Below are 16,861 nucleotides of genomic sequence, written 5' to 3'. Positions count from 1 at the left end.
AATGATGATGAGGTAGTTATGTAGCCATGAAGGATGAATCAGATGAAGATGAGGCAGCAACACTAGTAATCTATGTGAACAAAAATGACAAATGGATCATAGACAGTGGATGCTCACATCACATGATAGGAAACAAAAGTAAGTTTATTACCTTTACCCATTATGGTGGAAATAGTGTTAGATTTGGAAATGATGCTCCATGTCAAATCAAAGGAAAAGGTTCTATTAAACTTACAGAGAAAATTTCATATGACAATGCATACTATGTTGAAGGATTGAACTACAATTTGTTAAGTGTATCACAATTAGGCAATATAGGTTGCAAAGTAGAATTTAGAAACAAATCTGCCAAAATCTATGACATTGATGGAAATCTGATAGAAAAAGGTGAACAAACTAGGAGTAATCTGTTTTACCTAGATATGGAAGATGCAACCTATCTTGTTGTAAAACTTGATGATGTTTGGTTACGGCACAAGAGACTGTGTCATGTTAACTTTGATAAGTTGATTAGCATCAGCAAAAAGAAGAAAGTCAGAGGTTTTCCTAAGTTGAAGAAGCTTGAAAATACCATGTGCAAACAATGTCAACTAGGAAAGATGACCAAGTCAAGTTTCAAAAGCAAAGTTTACACTTCCAAAGAAGTATTAGAATTAGTCCATACAAACTTATGTGGCCCAATAAAAGTCCAAAGCTACCAAGGAGACAGATACATAATGTTGTTTGTAGATGACTACTCTAGGATGATGATTGCCATGTTCTTAAAGAAAAAATCTGATGCATTTCAAATGTTTAAGTGGTATTTGGCCAGGGTTGAGAAGGAAATAGGAAAGAGTCTGAAGTGTCTAAGATCAGACAGAGGAGGAGAGTTTACATCAAAAGAATTTAAAACTTTTTGCAATGACAAAGGAATTAAGAGACAAACATCAACACTAAGAACTCCCCCACAAAATGGCATTGCAGAGAGAAGAAATAGATCAATGATAGACTGTGCATGAACATTAATGATGGAGAAAAATGTTGCTCTAAAATACTGAAGAGAAGCTATAAGTACTATTGTCTACACCCTAAATTGAGTGCAATTCAAGAAATGTACAAATGCAACACCTTTTAAATTATGGTATGGTCACTCACCTAATGTAAAACATTTCAAAGTATTTGGTTGTAAATGCTATATTCTTAAAGATACTAGAAATGGTAAGTTTGATTCAAAAAGTGATGAAGGCATATTCCTTGGATACTCCACTAGAAGTAAGGTATATAAGTGTTTGAATACTAACACTAACAAGATTGTGGAGAGTGAAAATGTAAATTTTGATGAGCATGCAAAAGCCCAAGTTGATGAATCCAAGAAATCAGAAGATTATAGATCCTTTGTATACTTCTATGAAGGATTGCCTACTAAAGAAGAAGTTGTCAATCAGGTTGGAAATCAACAACAAAATTTAGTATCAACCGAGTCACAGCCAATGAATGTCGAGCTGCATTCAGAAGCCGAGTTGTAGAATGAAGAAAATGCACATTCTGATTCTGACATTAGTACACATGGAAGAGATGACAAAATATTACAAAGAGATATGCACAGTGACTCTGAAGCTAAAGGGTCAAACATGGAAATAAGGACAGAACCAAGACTATACAGGTATGTGAGAAGATGTCACCCTGTAGAACAAATCATTGGTGACAAGGAAGCTAGACTAATGACAAGGAATAAATTGAGAAATGAATCATGTCTGTTGAGCAAGATTGAGCCCAAAATAGTGAAAGATCAACTGTAAGATGATAATTGGCATAAAGCTATGGAAGAAGAGATAGATCAAATTGAGAAGAACAAAACTTGGACTCTAGTTCCTAGAATAGCTGACAAAAATGTGATTGGTACCAAATGGGTATTTAGGAACAAGTTTGATGATAACAGTGAGATCACAAGAAATAAGGCTAGACTAGTCTACAAAGGTTATACACAAGAAGAAGGACTAGACTATGGGGAAACATTTTCCCCTGTTGCAAGAATCGAAGGAGTAAGAACACTACTTGCATATGCTGCCTACAAAGGTTTTAAGGTCTATCAAATGGATGTCAAGTCTACTTTTCTGAATGGTACACTGGAAGAGGAAGTCTATATAGAACAACTAGAGGGATTTTTTGATGACAACAACAAGGATACGGTTTGCAAACTACATAAAGCACTATATGGTTTGAAGCAAGCACCTAGAGCATGGTATGAGAGACTGCACAAATATCTTGTGAAGAAAGGATTTGAGAGAACAGATGACAACAACAACCTATATATCAAGACAAAAAAAGGTAAAGACATTCTGATATCTAAAATCTTTGTTGATGATATAATATTTGGAGTAAAAGATGCCCTATGTAAAGATTTTTCTGATCAGATGAAACATGAGCTTGAAATGTCAATGTTTGGAGAAATCAAATTCTTTGTTGGATTGCAAGTACATCAACTAAAGCATGACATGTTTGTGACTCAATCAAAAAATATCTAAGAGATACTCAAGACATTTGGTCTAGAAGATTCAAAACCAATCAGCACACCAATGGTAACAGGACATAAGTTATCAAAGAATGATGAGTCAACTAAAGGAAATCAAACAATGTACAGATCAATGATTGTAAAGCTACAATATGTTGTACATAGTAGACCAAACATTGCATTAGATGTTGGAATAATGGCAAGATTTTCTACTAACCCAAGAGAAAATCATCTGATGGCAGTAAAAAGAATATTGAGGTACTTAAAAGGAACTGATGACTTTGACTTATACTACAAGAGGAGTGAAAAGTTTGAGTTGAAAGCCTACACTAATGTAGACTACGGAGGTAATATTGATGACAGGAAGAGCACTAGTGGAGGAGCACTTTTCTTAGGGAAAAGATTAGTCAGTTGGATCAGCAAAAAGAAAAGTTGTACCTCACAATCTATAGCAAAAGCTGAATATGTTGCTACTACTATCAACAGCACCAATATTGTATGGATCAAACATCTATTGCAAGGTATGAAGGAAGAGGTAACTGAACCTATGATACTCTATTGTGATAACACAAATGCCATCAACATATCAAAGAATCATGTGATGCATGCCAAAACAAAGCATATTGCAATTAAGTATCACTATGTAAAAGAATTGGTGGAAGATAAGCAAGGATGGAATATGTCAGCTCAAAGGAATAGATTGCTGACATCTTCACAAAAATACTACCTAAAGATGCATTTGAGTATCTTAGAGTTAAGTTAGGGGTGATAACCCTAGCCAAGGTTGCTTAAATAACATAATAGCAAAAATTGATCAATGCATACAGAGTAAGAAATAATGTGTAGAGGGAGAAATGGCACATTTAAAGGAACAAAATGTAAGAAGGACAAAGAGTAGTTAAGATGAATTGATCAAGGTGGTAAGCTACAAAAAAGAGGGAGTCATGAGCTAGTTTATGTTGTTGATAGAATAAAGTTCTAAATAAAGTTTTCCTTTTGGCATTCGATTTACTATTCTAACCTAGTTAGCATTTTGATAACTTGGTTGATCAGTTTGGTTTGCCATCACTGCCAAAGAGGGAGATTGTTGGAAATATAATTGAAAAGATCATTGTTGAAGAACAAAGAAGATTGATTGCAAAGAGGGAGACTGTTGATGAAAAATGTTTTGTCACTGATGTCAAAAATGCTATTTGCCAGAATGAAAATTGCTTATAAGATCCAAGTATTATCACTAAGTTGATTGATGAAGAGGATTTAATCAACAAGATGTAACAAAAGTACCTAAGGGAAAGGTTGAGTTATGGTTTTGTAATGAAGTACAAGGATCAGTTAAGACAATGGTAAAATGATGTATTGAAAGTATACTTGAAGATATAGAGGTTGGCCACACTAAGAAACACTAGAGGAATAAGTTGTAACAAGGTTGTCTGCAAAGCTTAACTAAGTTCATTAGTGAGTGCTGAGCAAGCTAGTTCATGTCGAGCATATTTTTAGTTAGTGTCGAGCAAATGCAAAATCTAGTGTGTACCGAGTGATACAGAATAAGCCGAGCAAAGTTCAGGTGCCGAGCATCAGAAAACTTAGTGGATGTCGAGTGAATCCATAGTAAGTTTCGAGCATCACTAAATTGTAGTTGGTGTCGAGTAACATAGTATGTGTCAAGCACTAGAATTTCAATAGTGCTAAGCTGTTGCATTATGTGAAAAGTCAAAGATTTTCCAAATCTGAGCTGACAAGTTTGTTATCTTGAATTTTGTGAACTAGATGGAGGATAAGGATGATGAGCTAGTGGCACAAAATTTCAATAAACTATTTTTGAGCAAATTCAAGAGGATTCTTCATGATGTTTCTAGAAGTAACAAGATATGGGTTAGATTCAATGAATCCTACCCAATCCATTCGATCTAGAAAATTAAAGAAGGGAAGAATTGAGCGGGAAAAGCATTTCCAGACTTCTATTTAAGGAGTCATAGGCCAAGAAGTTAGAGTTGTTGGGGTGCCAAATTGTGAAGTGGTTGAAGGGTGTCAAGGAGAAGACATCAAGAGGAAGAACAAAGCATGAAGACTTTGCTTTGATAAGTGGTCATATATGAGATTGCACTAGTACATCGAGCATGAAGACTCAAGGAGATAAAGCTTGAAAGGAGAACAAGTTGTCAGAGCTGCAGAGACTGAAAGCCAGGAAAATTGAGAAGAGTTGAACAGAGATCTAAAATCTACAAGTTAAGTTGTGAGTTCTATTAGGTCAAAGCCCTTGTTGTTGCTCTCTAACAATTGTGTCAACTAGGGTAAAATACTTTGGACTTAGGTTGGTTTAATAGCCATTTGTAAATCCTTTAATAGGGTAACATTCCAAGTGAATGTTCTAAAGTCCTCTAACTAGGCCCACTTCTAATAGGGTGGTTAAATCCTTTAACCAGGTCACATTTAACAGTGTGTTGTAGCCTTTTATAGGGCATCACTTCAGAAGAGTGAGAATTGAGTAGCATGTTACTGGTGGTTTTTCCCAAATTGGGTTTCCACGTAAATCACTATGTTATGTGTTGATCTTTCATGTGTTATGCTTGCATGTTGATTTACAGTAACTTGCTAAGTAGGAAAGTTTAAGCATGGAAGAATGAACAGTTTGATGGGTTCACTTTACTTGATGAAAAAGTTTTATTAGGAAATTTGGACCATGAATAATTGATTCACCCCCGCCGCCCCTTCTTAGTTATTCTAAAGCATTTCTAACAAAAAAGTCAAAAAAAAATTCTAAACACATCTAAAGACATGGAAGAATATTTTTGCAATCAGATGGGATATAGGAAAGGTTCATTTCCTTGTAAATATTTAGGGATCCACTTATAAAAAGGAGTAAGGAATAAAAAAGGATGGGATAATATACTAAATAGAATTCATAAACAAATACAAACATGGAAAGGTAAATGGTTAACCAAAGTAGGTAGAGCTACTAAAATCATATCTATCTTTTCTACCATACCTACCTATCAATTATCATGTCTACCCCACCCAAAAATATTAACAAAGATTTGGAAGGAAAACTTAGGAACTTCTTTTCGAGCAGAACAAAAGATTTTTAAAAAATCACTAATCAAATGGGAAAAGATTTGCTGCTCGAAAGACTAAGGGGAACTGGGAATGAAAAATTTTAGCTAGCAAAATGAAGCACTTGGAGCAAAATTAGTATGGAGAGTGTACCAAGAAAGGGATAACAAATGGGTAAAAACTATCTTGAACAAGTATCTTAACCCAAATGATCCATCTTCACTATTTAGAATAAGGAACCCTCCAATAGGTTTTGAAACATGGAATTTCATGGTAAAATGTTGGTCATTGATTAGTAAATATTTAATGTGGGATCTAGGGAAAGGTGAAGAGGCTCTCTTCTAGGAAGATTCTTGGGATGGGATACCTCCTCTTCTCAATTCAAATATCCCCATAAATGTCATTAGTGAGCTCACCAACTTATGGGGCCTAAAGGTCTCAAATTACAAAAATATTAAAAAGATAGATGGGGTTGATGTGTGGGAATGAAAATCCCTAGAGAATGTAGATATTTCTCCTGAAGATAAAGTATATTTAGAAAATATTATTAGAGAATGAATGGTGAACTACAAAATTTGGGAAGATAAACTTATCTGGGGTGCATCCAAAGATGGATCATACAAAGTTAAACTAGGATATAATATTATTATCAATTCGAATAGATGGGATAACCTTAAGATTCCATTAGATATATTTTGGGATGCAGTTTGTCTACCTAAGGTAGGCATTTTCTTATGGGCAGCTATTCAAAATCATATTTTAACTGCAGATCATTTTATTAAAATGGGTTTTGAAGGACCCTCCAGATGTAGTCTTTGTAATGTAAACTTTGAGACTTCAGAGCACCTCTTATTTGAGTTCCCTTTTGCTCAAAATGGATGGTATTGGCTAAAAAATAAGCATGGTTGGACTGCGCCACTACCTTTGGATCTATAAACTCACCTCTATGGTTGGCTTGTCAAGAAAAAAAGTAGTATATATGATCAACTATGGAATATTTCTCTGGCCATCCTGATGTGGGAAATTTGGAAAGAGAGAAATGGACATACCTTCAATGATTCTAAAATTAATATGGAATCCTTTCAAAATAAATTTGGAGCCTCTATCACAGAAGTTATGAATAGTTATTTAAGGAAAATGACAAAGATAAAAGGATTCTTTTCTGGATGGCGCAGGAATCTGAAAAAAGGAGTGGGAACATCTTATAAATCCTCCATTATTATATGAGAGGAAGGATCTTAAAGCTACAAAAGAATGTGTATGGGAAGCTCCCCCAAAAGAATGGATGAAATTAAAATTTGATGGAGCATCCAAAGGGAATCCAGGGAAGGTTGGTATAGTATGTATAGTTCGATCAATATCTAGATAATGGATTATCAAAAGAGCCAAACCCCTGGGAATTGCTTCAAATAATATAGCAGAACTAGATTAAGCCTTTCAAGAATATAATATAATCTAATAAATTCAAATAATATAATCTAGTAAATTCAAATAATATAATCTAGCCTTTCCTATTAAATTCAAATAATATAATCTAGCTTATTTTATTTTATTTTTAAATTCTAAATATCAATATATATAGTTAGTCGTTTATAAGATTTAATTGTAAGTCTAATTAAGTGTAATTTATATTACGTGTATAGCTCAACATATCAAGTGAATAGTTTTAAATTAGAAAAAAATCTAACTAAAAAATAATTAAATCAAGTTAGGAAAATGGGTATATTAAAATAGAAACTTTGAATAGAAAATTATTCTAAACTTGAATTCGATAAAGTATAAGTATTTAAAGATTAAGGTATAATGATGACAAATTCAGCATTTAAAAATCTTGTTGAGGGGAACTAAGATCAATTTGAATTTTAATTATATTTGTGATTAGTAATTCTAGAACTTTTGGCTCTTTTGGTATATATGAGGAGTCACTCTCTTATTTCACTAGATGTCACTTTCTCCTCATTGTTGAATGTTAGGAAATCTAGTTAGTATGGAGTTTGTTGTTGTATTTTTTCATGCCCTAGAGACTAGGACGATGGCCTTTAGGGGCAACATCAAACCAGAGAGGTGGAATAGGATTCTTAATCCTATGGATGATTTATCCAGGGTTGTAGTGAGTAGAATCTTAGGCAAGCAAGTATTTAATTATGATTATACATGACGCACAAATAGCTCTATAATTGGGGTATTTATAGCCTGCCTAGCTAGGGAAAACATTAAGCAGGTTAAGATCATTAGCCTATGTCACAATATCTTTGATCCTACCTAGTTAATGGGGTTAGAGCATGTGGTCTTTAGCATTAATCAACATTAAAGGATCCCTTTACCAGAGGTCCAAATGAGTCATGCACCAGGAAGTTTGGTTCAAGCTAAGGTTTTTAGGCATCCAATCTTGACTATCAAAGATAATGTCTTGTTCTACCAAGCTTGGCCGAAGATTGAGGTCATTATCAAATTTCTACTATGTTGGAGAGGGATTGTGGAGGAGCAAACTGTGGAATGGCTCTAATGTTACTTAAATATTTATTCGGCATATATAGAGTCAAAAGTTGACTTGAACAATCCAGAGAATGTGGATTTCATCCTCCCCAATTTTCTCAAATCTAATAAGAACATATGGCTTTCATTTTCCCCCTAGAAGTCTAGTGTCTGGTATCAAGGAAGCTTTGGAAATCATCATGGTCTGTGTTAAGAAGGTTAATGTTTAGTATTTGTGTCTTGGGGTTTTGTTTTTTAGTTCTTTGGTATCTTTTGGTTTAGGTTTGGATGTCATGGTTCATGTTAAGGGCATCTACCAGTATCTGGTATTTAGTATTATGGTCATAATCTTATGTTTCATCCTATTATTCTTTGGGTTTTATTAAGATGTTAATATAATCTATCTAAAATAGTTCGACCTTATAGCTCTACTTCTATTTTGAGTAACTCCAAGCTTTTATCAAGAAGCTCTATTGTAATTAATTACAATATTAATAAAATTATAAGTTTTCATTATGATATTTTTAGCTGATGATGTTGGTAGTTTTTAGATGGTTGAGCCCCCAAAATTTCTAGGTTTGAATGTGGCTTTCTATATTTTTTCTACATAGAGCTCTAAATTTTTTATTAAATTTAGTAAGGAGTGTGTTGGGGTTATTAAACATACTTTGTAAAGTAGGAAACTTTCATAATCATTCAAAACTAAGGCAAACTTAATGTTCACTTGAACTAGAATTATTTTGGAATATCGAAATGGGAGTCTATCCTTAGAACGGAATAAGATTAATACAATGTTGACATGACAGCAAATCATTATTATGAATATGAGGTTCTCTAATTAAAACTATCAAAAGTAGGTAGCAACAAAGATTTCATAGCCAACAGTCTCATCCAAAGTTTGTTTAGATAAATGTTAAAATGTAGGCAATACAGTAAGTTTACATTAATCCTGTAAACAATAATCATAAACATAAAGTTAAGTAAAGAAACTTAATGGAGGATAAGGTTTATAAAATAGGGACTATAATTTTGATGCTATTAACTAACAAATCTAACATTATTTTGTTGAGTTGTCACATTGACTAGCAAGTAAGCATGGCTCTTAGCAAATAAATAAAGACTTGGTTACTTTTTTCACTCACCCTATGCATTGCTAATCAAGAATATCCTTATGTTCGATTCAATTCGCATAATATAACTAGTATAGATATCTTAAATAAATCTATCTAAAGAAATACCGATAGATATCCACTACAAAATAATTATAATTTAATTTACTACATCTAAAATTATTTATATTTCTTTTATCTCTATTTATTTAGTTTTTTACTAACTTAAGCTTTTTATTTTAATTTCTTAAAAAATTGATGGTTTATATCTCCAAATATTATAATTTAAACAAATATTTTATATGGTATTTATTAAATTATTTTTAAAAGTATATTTGTGTATAATAAGATTTAAACTTTTGACACGTAAATGGTTGTCAAATTTAACCTAGAAGAATAAAAGTTAACATTAACACGTTCACACCATCCCACTCCACCCATTCTGTCATTGTAGAATGCCTATCGGCATTAAAGATGGAAGTTAATCATAAATATTGTATTTAATAGCAAAATTGGGAAATGTAAACTAGGGTATGCCCCTTTTAATAATATAATTGTTAAGTTTTAGGATTTGCACCCAGTACTGAACTGAAAGAGTTCAATAATCCTTACTTAACATGGGAATCACTTCACTTTGTGGGACATGCAAATGAAATGAGACCTCCAAATTCTAGGCTGGCTCCTATTGGATATTTAGTAATATTTCCAAGATCCTAACTTAAACTTGAAAGGAAAAGGGAAGAAGCTGCTGAAAACAAACCTAAACCTACAACCTAAACTAAGAAATGGTGATACACCAAAAAGACATGGAAAACTCAAACACAGTTAACAGAGAAGGATTATACACCTACTTGACGTACAACAAAACACATCTTTTTGTAAAGATCTGCATAAGTGATTTCTAATAAGGTTTGAAGGATAAATTAACAAAAGGAGGAAAATAGATGCCTCTCATTTACTAATTTCACCTTTAAAACACATATTACAACCTACAAATAAACTTACTTTCCTACAACCAGATGCTAAAATGAGACAAATTAATTAGGAACAATAATAGCTCACAAATTACTTCATCAAATCATTCTGGTACACACACAGAACTTCAGGAAGAAAGAAGGCTTAAATTTGACACCAGATAGCATAATCACAATCCTATCACCTGTATTGAATTTCCCAAGATGAATTACAAATTTTGCAAAAAGAATAAGGACTCAAAATAGAAGTCACATCCACTTCTCTGTATAATCCGAACGGCCAATAATGAGTTACAAAACTCAATAAGTACCCCAAAAAACAACTTTGGGTCGAATGTAGAATAAAAGCCTCCAAATCAGGGCTCAGAAGCTTCCAAAAATAAAGTCCCATGACTCCTAAGACTTTACTCACCCATAATGAGGCCTATGACTCATCAAAAATTACCCCCAAACACTCCAACTGATCACAAATATTGACAAATTGACCTGGCAAAGTCAAATTCGACCCCCTATTTTCTCTCCACATGTTTCCAATATATCTCTTGCCTTAAAGACTCCTTTTGCATTAAAGATAGAAAAATATCTAATGACTTATAATCACTTCATGTGAATATTTATTCTTTACAACAATACTTATGCAAAAGAAGACAATTAAAACAACATGCCTATTATCTTTGCATTTTAAAACAAGAAAATAATATTAAATGATTTATATTTATCATTTTAATATTATTTCTTTACAATAGACTATGCAAAAATAAACAAAATAACACTTACAAAACCCAAAAACCCCTAAGGCATAAACATATTAAACCACCTCCCATCATGTTCAATGCAAAACAAATAAAAGGGATTAAAATCCCATAATGTAACCTGCGGACTCCAAATTTTATGAAAAATGAAAAGGGTTTATTATACTCTTTTGCAACCCTAAAGTCCTCATTTCTCATATTTTCATATTAAACAATCTGGAATGGTTGTGAGAGAAAAAAAAAATTAGGGTTTCTCTATTGTTTGATGGCTGCCTATTGAGAGGAATTTGCTGGTCTTTTTTGCCATGAAACGTCTTTGTTGGAGCTGCTCTCAAGGATTTCTTCCATTTTTCATGAGTTGGCCACCATGAGAACCCACTGAAGGTATGATTTCGGGGTTCATTTTTTTACCTACTGTTACATGAAGAACAATGCTTCATTTTAAAAACTTGAGTACACGTCCAGCTGGATTTATTTTCAAAACCTAAACAATAGATTGCAACAACATTTAATTTTTCCTTTTTGTTGGTTCTTCAAACCCTTATACTACTATATGAATACATTCCAGTTCATTTTTCAAATGAACTTGCAAGTTATTTTTCTAAAAGAACCCAAATGGGTTTTATTTATTTTCGTTATGTGATCTTTTGTTGAGTATTTTGCTTGAATTTGATTTGCTGGAAACATTTTAGCATCATACACATTGTTTTCTTCTTGCCATGTAATGTATTTGTTGTTTTCTGTTTGAACTCATGCACTACAAGATGAATCTTCCATGATGATATTGTTGTTCAAATTTGCTAATTATTTTCTTCTTATCATATTTGCTAAAAATCTAAAGATGAAGCCATTATTGTGAGAGATTTACTATATTGATACTTTGTTGGGTCTTTTATACATGCCGCCCTCTATTTTTTCCATTCTTTACAAAACTCGAATTGCTAATTTCTCTTGTAAGTCGAGCTGGTTTAAATTTTGGCATTGAAATCTTTAACCTGTAATCTCCAAGAATGTTTGATTTTTAAGCATGGATGCCGACTATTTGATATGATTCTCTTGGAGGGAAATCTCCAGCCATCACACAAACTTGCATCATCTCAGATGAACAAGCTTGAGTGGATCCACAGATTTACTTGTTGTAGCAACTACCTTAGAAATTAATTGCCCACCAAAGACATTCTCGGGCATGCTTCCTCTTTCCAATCTACAGCCTCATTTCTATACCTTCAACACATATGTATTCAACTCTTTGTCAAAATCATCTAATAGACTTATTGCCTGAATGATCATTGTATCAATCTTATTAGAGCTTAATTTTAGCTTGAATCTAGATAGGCTATGAGATAGACCCAAGCTCATTGGTGCTTATATTTTTTTATATGCAATACTTCTGTCCAAGATCATAAAGAAATGCATCTCTATTTCCTTCACTGATATATGTTTTTGCAACAGCACCTGTAGAATTTGAAGAGAACGAATCCTGGAAATTTTGTGCCAAAAAAAATCTGTTTTGCTTGACTTGTGGCGCTGAACCTTGAGATATTTCTTTCTACCGTGAAATGTTGAACTGAATCTTTACATGTTCTATTAGTATGATGCTCAATAAATAACTTGTCTCCACAAGCCACAACTAATTTTGTTTCATTTTTATTTTTTAAAGCTGAGAATTCTGAGAATAGATGTAATCTTTGCTAGGCATATTGTGAATGTATTTGCTTAAGCTCTAACATATATTCATGCATGTATGTGACAAAATCAATAACTTGATTGATAAATTTCTCTTCCAGCTCATTTTCAGCAAGTACAAAGTCTTTTTCCATTTCTAGTGCACACCACTTCCTCAATATTTCTTGATTTATCATCAACTTTAATTTGTCTACAATGAGTTTTATTTTGAAATAGTACATCCCTCTCTAATATTTTGTAAAGCATTGACAAATTCTCCTTTGTTCGACCATTATAAGACCCAAAAGTATATCTATTTCTTTTCAAGTCCTTGTTACCCACTTTTGTTCATAGGTAAAGTTTTTTCTTTCCACATTAATCCTTCCTACAGCAAGTTATGTAAAATCTTCATCATTTCTGGAGTAACGGACCTTCTAATGAATTATTCCATTCTATAATATTTGAAAGAATACTTTATGAGGTTCGAGCATGGGCTCGTGACTATCATAAATTACCCTTTCGTGATCTACATCTATTCCTTATTAAACTAATTTGCTCATCTTGACCATAATGAAAGGTTTCATATCAAATTAATATGTCCCTTTAACATTATATTTTCTGATTTTTTGTCATTTGGGAATTATTGTTTTTATATGTATTCAGAATAGGAAAGACTTTGCATGTGTGGGTAAATAGTTGTAGATAATTAGTCATTTCTTAGATCTTATAGATCTAACCTCACCTTTTCCAATGCAGGAGAATGAAGACCCAGAGCTTGTGGATGGAGATCTAAAATAGGAGTGGCAACAAAGGACATTTAACCAGTCAAAGGCTGAAAGGCAATGACTAGTTATCTTTGACTTTACCTGCTTGTGCTATGTTTTTCTTATTTTAAATATGTATAGAAGCAGTAGTCAGACTCACGGCTTGTGTGAGATTTTTTTCTTCTCAGCATATCAATTCATTTCTTTTTTTGAAAATATCAGTTGTATATTTAAAAATGAATAATGCAAGGACAATTCTATTTGTTGTGAAATGAATGGCATTTATGTACTTTCCTCGTATGAATACTTAAATTTTACACATGTGCAAAATTTGAGTAACAATTTTGGCGACCTTTGTTGTATGTCTACCTGCTAGACATTTCACAAGTTTTCTCTTATTCGTTGGACATGGAGTTTGAATATGCATCCCTAGCACCTAGGCCCTACAAAAAGTAACCTCTAAAGTTGTTGGTTTAGTTTTGAATGCATGCACGTGATTTTAGTAATACCTGAAACTCTTATTAGATTGACGGGTATGCAAGGTCAGAACTCAAGTATCAACTTTAGAAGTCAAAACCATCATAATCAACCATTTGGTTGATGTATGGATGAATGTACAAGCTTGAATGGATGCACGTATGAAGTGGATGCATGGATATGCATATATGTATGGCTGATAACCAAACATGTATTGCAGCGATGTGTATGTGTGTATGTATGTGTCTACTGGATATGAGTATGCGTTCAAGCACACATACATTTATGCATGCATGAATGAAATGGGCAGAAATGACTGTGTAACAACATAAACCAGCAACTTGACTAAACTAGACTACCAAACAAAATAGGAAACTAACCTAGAACAGAAAATGAAAATTGACACATGCTTGGACAACACTTAGGAAAAAAACAAGGAAACACCTAACCTACCCTAAATTAACCAGCACAACAGATGATCAAACAAATCCATTCACTGGATAGTTAAAATAGCTACCCTTCCTCTTTACGATATAATACTATTCATGCATGAGGATAGCAGATAAGAAATGAAGTACATATAGTTGTGTAAAGAACTGATGCACTATCTCTTGAAAAACATAAGCAAATCAACTCACCTCCACCAACAGATTCCTCTTTCTATTGTCCAAGGGTAGATAAGTGAGTTGAGCTTTAGCTTCAGCTTCATTCAAATATTCATGTTTGAACACAAACATGACTGGTTCTTCTTGGCTGGCCTCCATTCTTACTAATTGCATGTGTGTGTGTAAATAGTTGCAGATAATTAGTCATTTCTTAGATCTTAAAGATCTAACCTCACCTTTTCCAATGCAGGAGAATGAAGACCCGGAGCTTGTCAGATGGAGAGCTGAAATAGGAGCGGCAACAAAGGACATTTAACTAGTCAAAGGCTGAAAGGTAATGACTGGTTATCTCTAACTTTACCTACTTGTGCTATGTTTTTCTTATTTTAAATATGTACAAAAGCAGTAGTTAGACTCACGGCTTGTGTGAGATTTTTTCTTTTCAGCATATCAATTCATTTCATTTTTTGAAAATATCAATTGTATATTTGAAAATGAATAATACAAGGACATTTCTATTTGTTGTGAAATGAATGGCATTTATGTACTTTCCTTGTATGAATACTTAAATTTTACACATGTGCAAAATTTGAGTAACAGTAATAATAAAGGACTACAGTCTTGGACTAGACTGGAGGTTTTCTCTTCTGTTCTTTCCTACCAAATAGAGCAACTCTATTGTATTTATTATATTAATATAATCAAAGGCTTCGGTCATTTACTGATCAAAAATAAATAAATAATGAATAAGTATTTAAATGTCAAATCTCTTTGTGCATATATCATGCAATATTATCTTTTTATTAATTTAAATAATTTTAAATCATAAATGACTTAATTAATAACATAAATGTATATTATTAGATTAATATTAATATCAATTTCATTTTTAAAATATTAATTTGACATTTATTTAAGTCCAATATTACTATTTACTTTTCTTTTAATTCATCATCCAACTAGAGATAACTCAAACTTGAAATTATAATTTTAGTTAAGTTATTTATAATTTCTCTCGTAATATTAAATATTTACAACTGGATGATTATATAGTAAACTCCACTATAACTTCTCTTAAATAACAACTATATCACAAATATATATTTATTTACTTATAACTCTACTTGCATTAATAAATATATAATAAGTTATATTCAAATTAGAGTTTTAAAAAGTATTAATATTAAAAATCACTTATAAGAAAATAAATTGTATTTATTTATTTATTTTCTAAAATAAATAAATAATAAAAATCCAAAAATTAAGGCAATAGTCTACAATACAACATTAAATTGTGAGCCTCGTATTTGGGAGGTCTTGAGTTTGAGTCCACTTGAGCTTAATAAATATTAATAATAACAATAATAATGATAACAATTAATCACAACACATAATAATTAATTTTTGCTTTAGCCTCTTATTGATAAAATAAAAATAAAAATTAAATTATATGTTTATAAAATTAAAATAATCGTGTAATTAGTAATTTCACATGTCTTCGAGCTTTTCAAAACATGCAAGCATAATATACTTTGGTCTCTATCTTGAATGCATTTATTTTCCTCCAATTTTTTACCATTGAAATTCTCATACTAAAAAGGGTTTTGAGATAAGTATAAAAATTATAATTTTCCAGTTTCTCTAAATTTCAATATGAATTTCCTACTGGTTGCTCAGATCTAGATTTTTCAATACAAATTTAAGCAACATGATTCTACCAATTACTTCTCACAAAATTTCCCAAACAATACATGTTTCAAATTCTATTTCTAAATTTAAAAACCAAAATTGTTCCCGAGATTTCATTTCATAAATTTCAATAAATAAATTTCAGCAATGTAGCAAACACGAGATATACATGTTTTTTAAAATAATTTCTAATGTAAATTGGTTCTCAAACCCTACCTCAATTTGACAACTAAAATTCTAGAAAATATGGTGAATGTGTGCAATCCAAATATTCCTAATCCCTCAATTATTCTTTAACTTTAATACTCTAAATTGCTCTCCCTATTAGAAAATGAACTACAAACCCTCTAATAAAGAGTCATAACCCTAACTATGATTTCTATCCTCTAATATTCTAAAAGCTATTTGTTTTGTTAAATATTAATAACTTTTAATTGATTAATATTTTCGTTCACACTTAAAGCCTTTTCAATTAAAATAATCTTTTCTTTTCATTTCTCCACTTTATTAATTAATGCAAGCACTCTTTTAAAGTGTAATCAACTATTTTAATCAATAATAATAATTAAAGCCTATTATTTAAATACGACTCTAATTTATTCATTATTAATTAAATAATTCCCATAGAACGATATGAATTGTTTAATCTTTCAATATTTTAATTTTTTTAAACCATTTTTTTAAATTAGACTTTTAGATTTAGTTCTTAAAAATTGGAGCACATATTGAATTAATTTTATAATTAATTAAATATCATCATATTTTTTAATATTTTATTTTTGAAAAATTAATAATATTTAATGATTTTG

This window comes from Cupressus sempervirens, chromosome 11 (genome assembly GCF_028749045.1).
Source record: "Cupressus sempervirens isolate cs-2001-9-10 chromosome 11, ASM2874904v1, whole genome shotgun sequence".
In the NCBI taxonomy this organism is placed as follows: Eukaryota; Viridiplantae; Streptophyta; class Pinopsida; order Cupressales; family Cupressaceae; genus Cupressus; species Cupressus sempervirens.
This window is presented reverse-complemented; position numbering follows the sequence as displayed.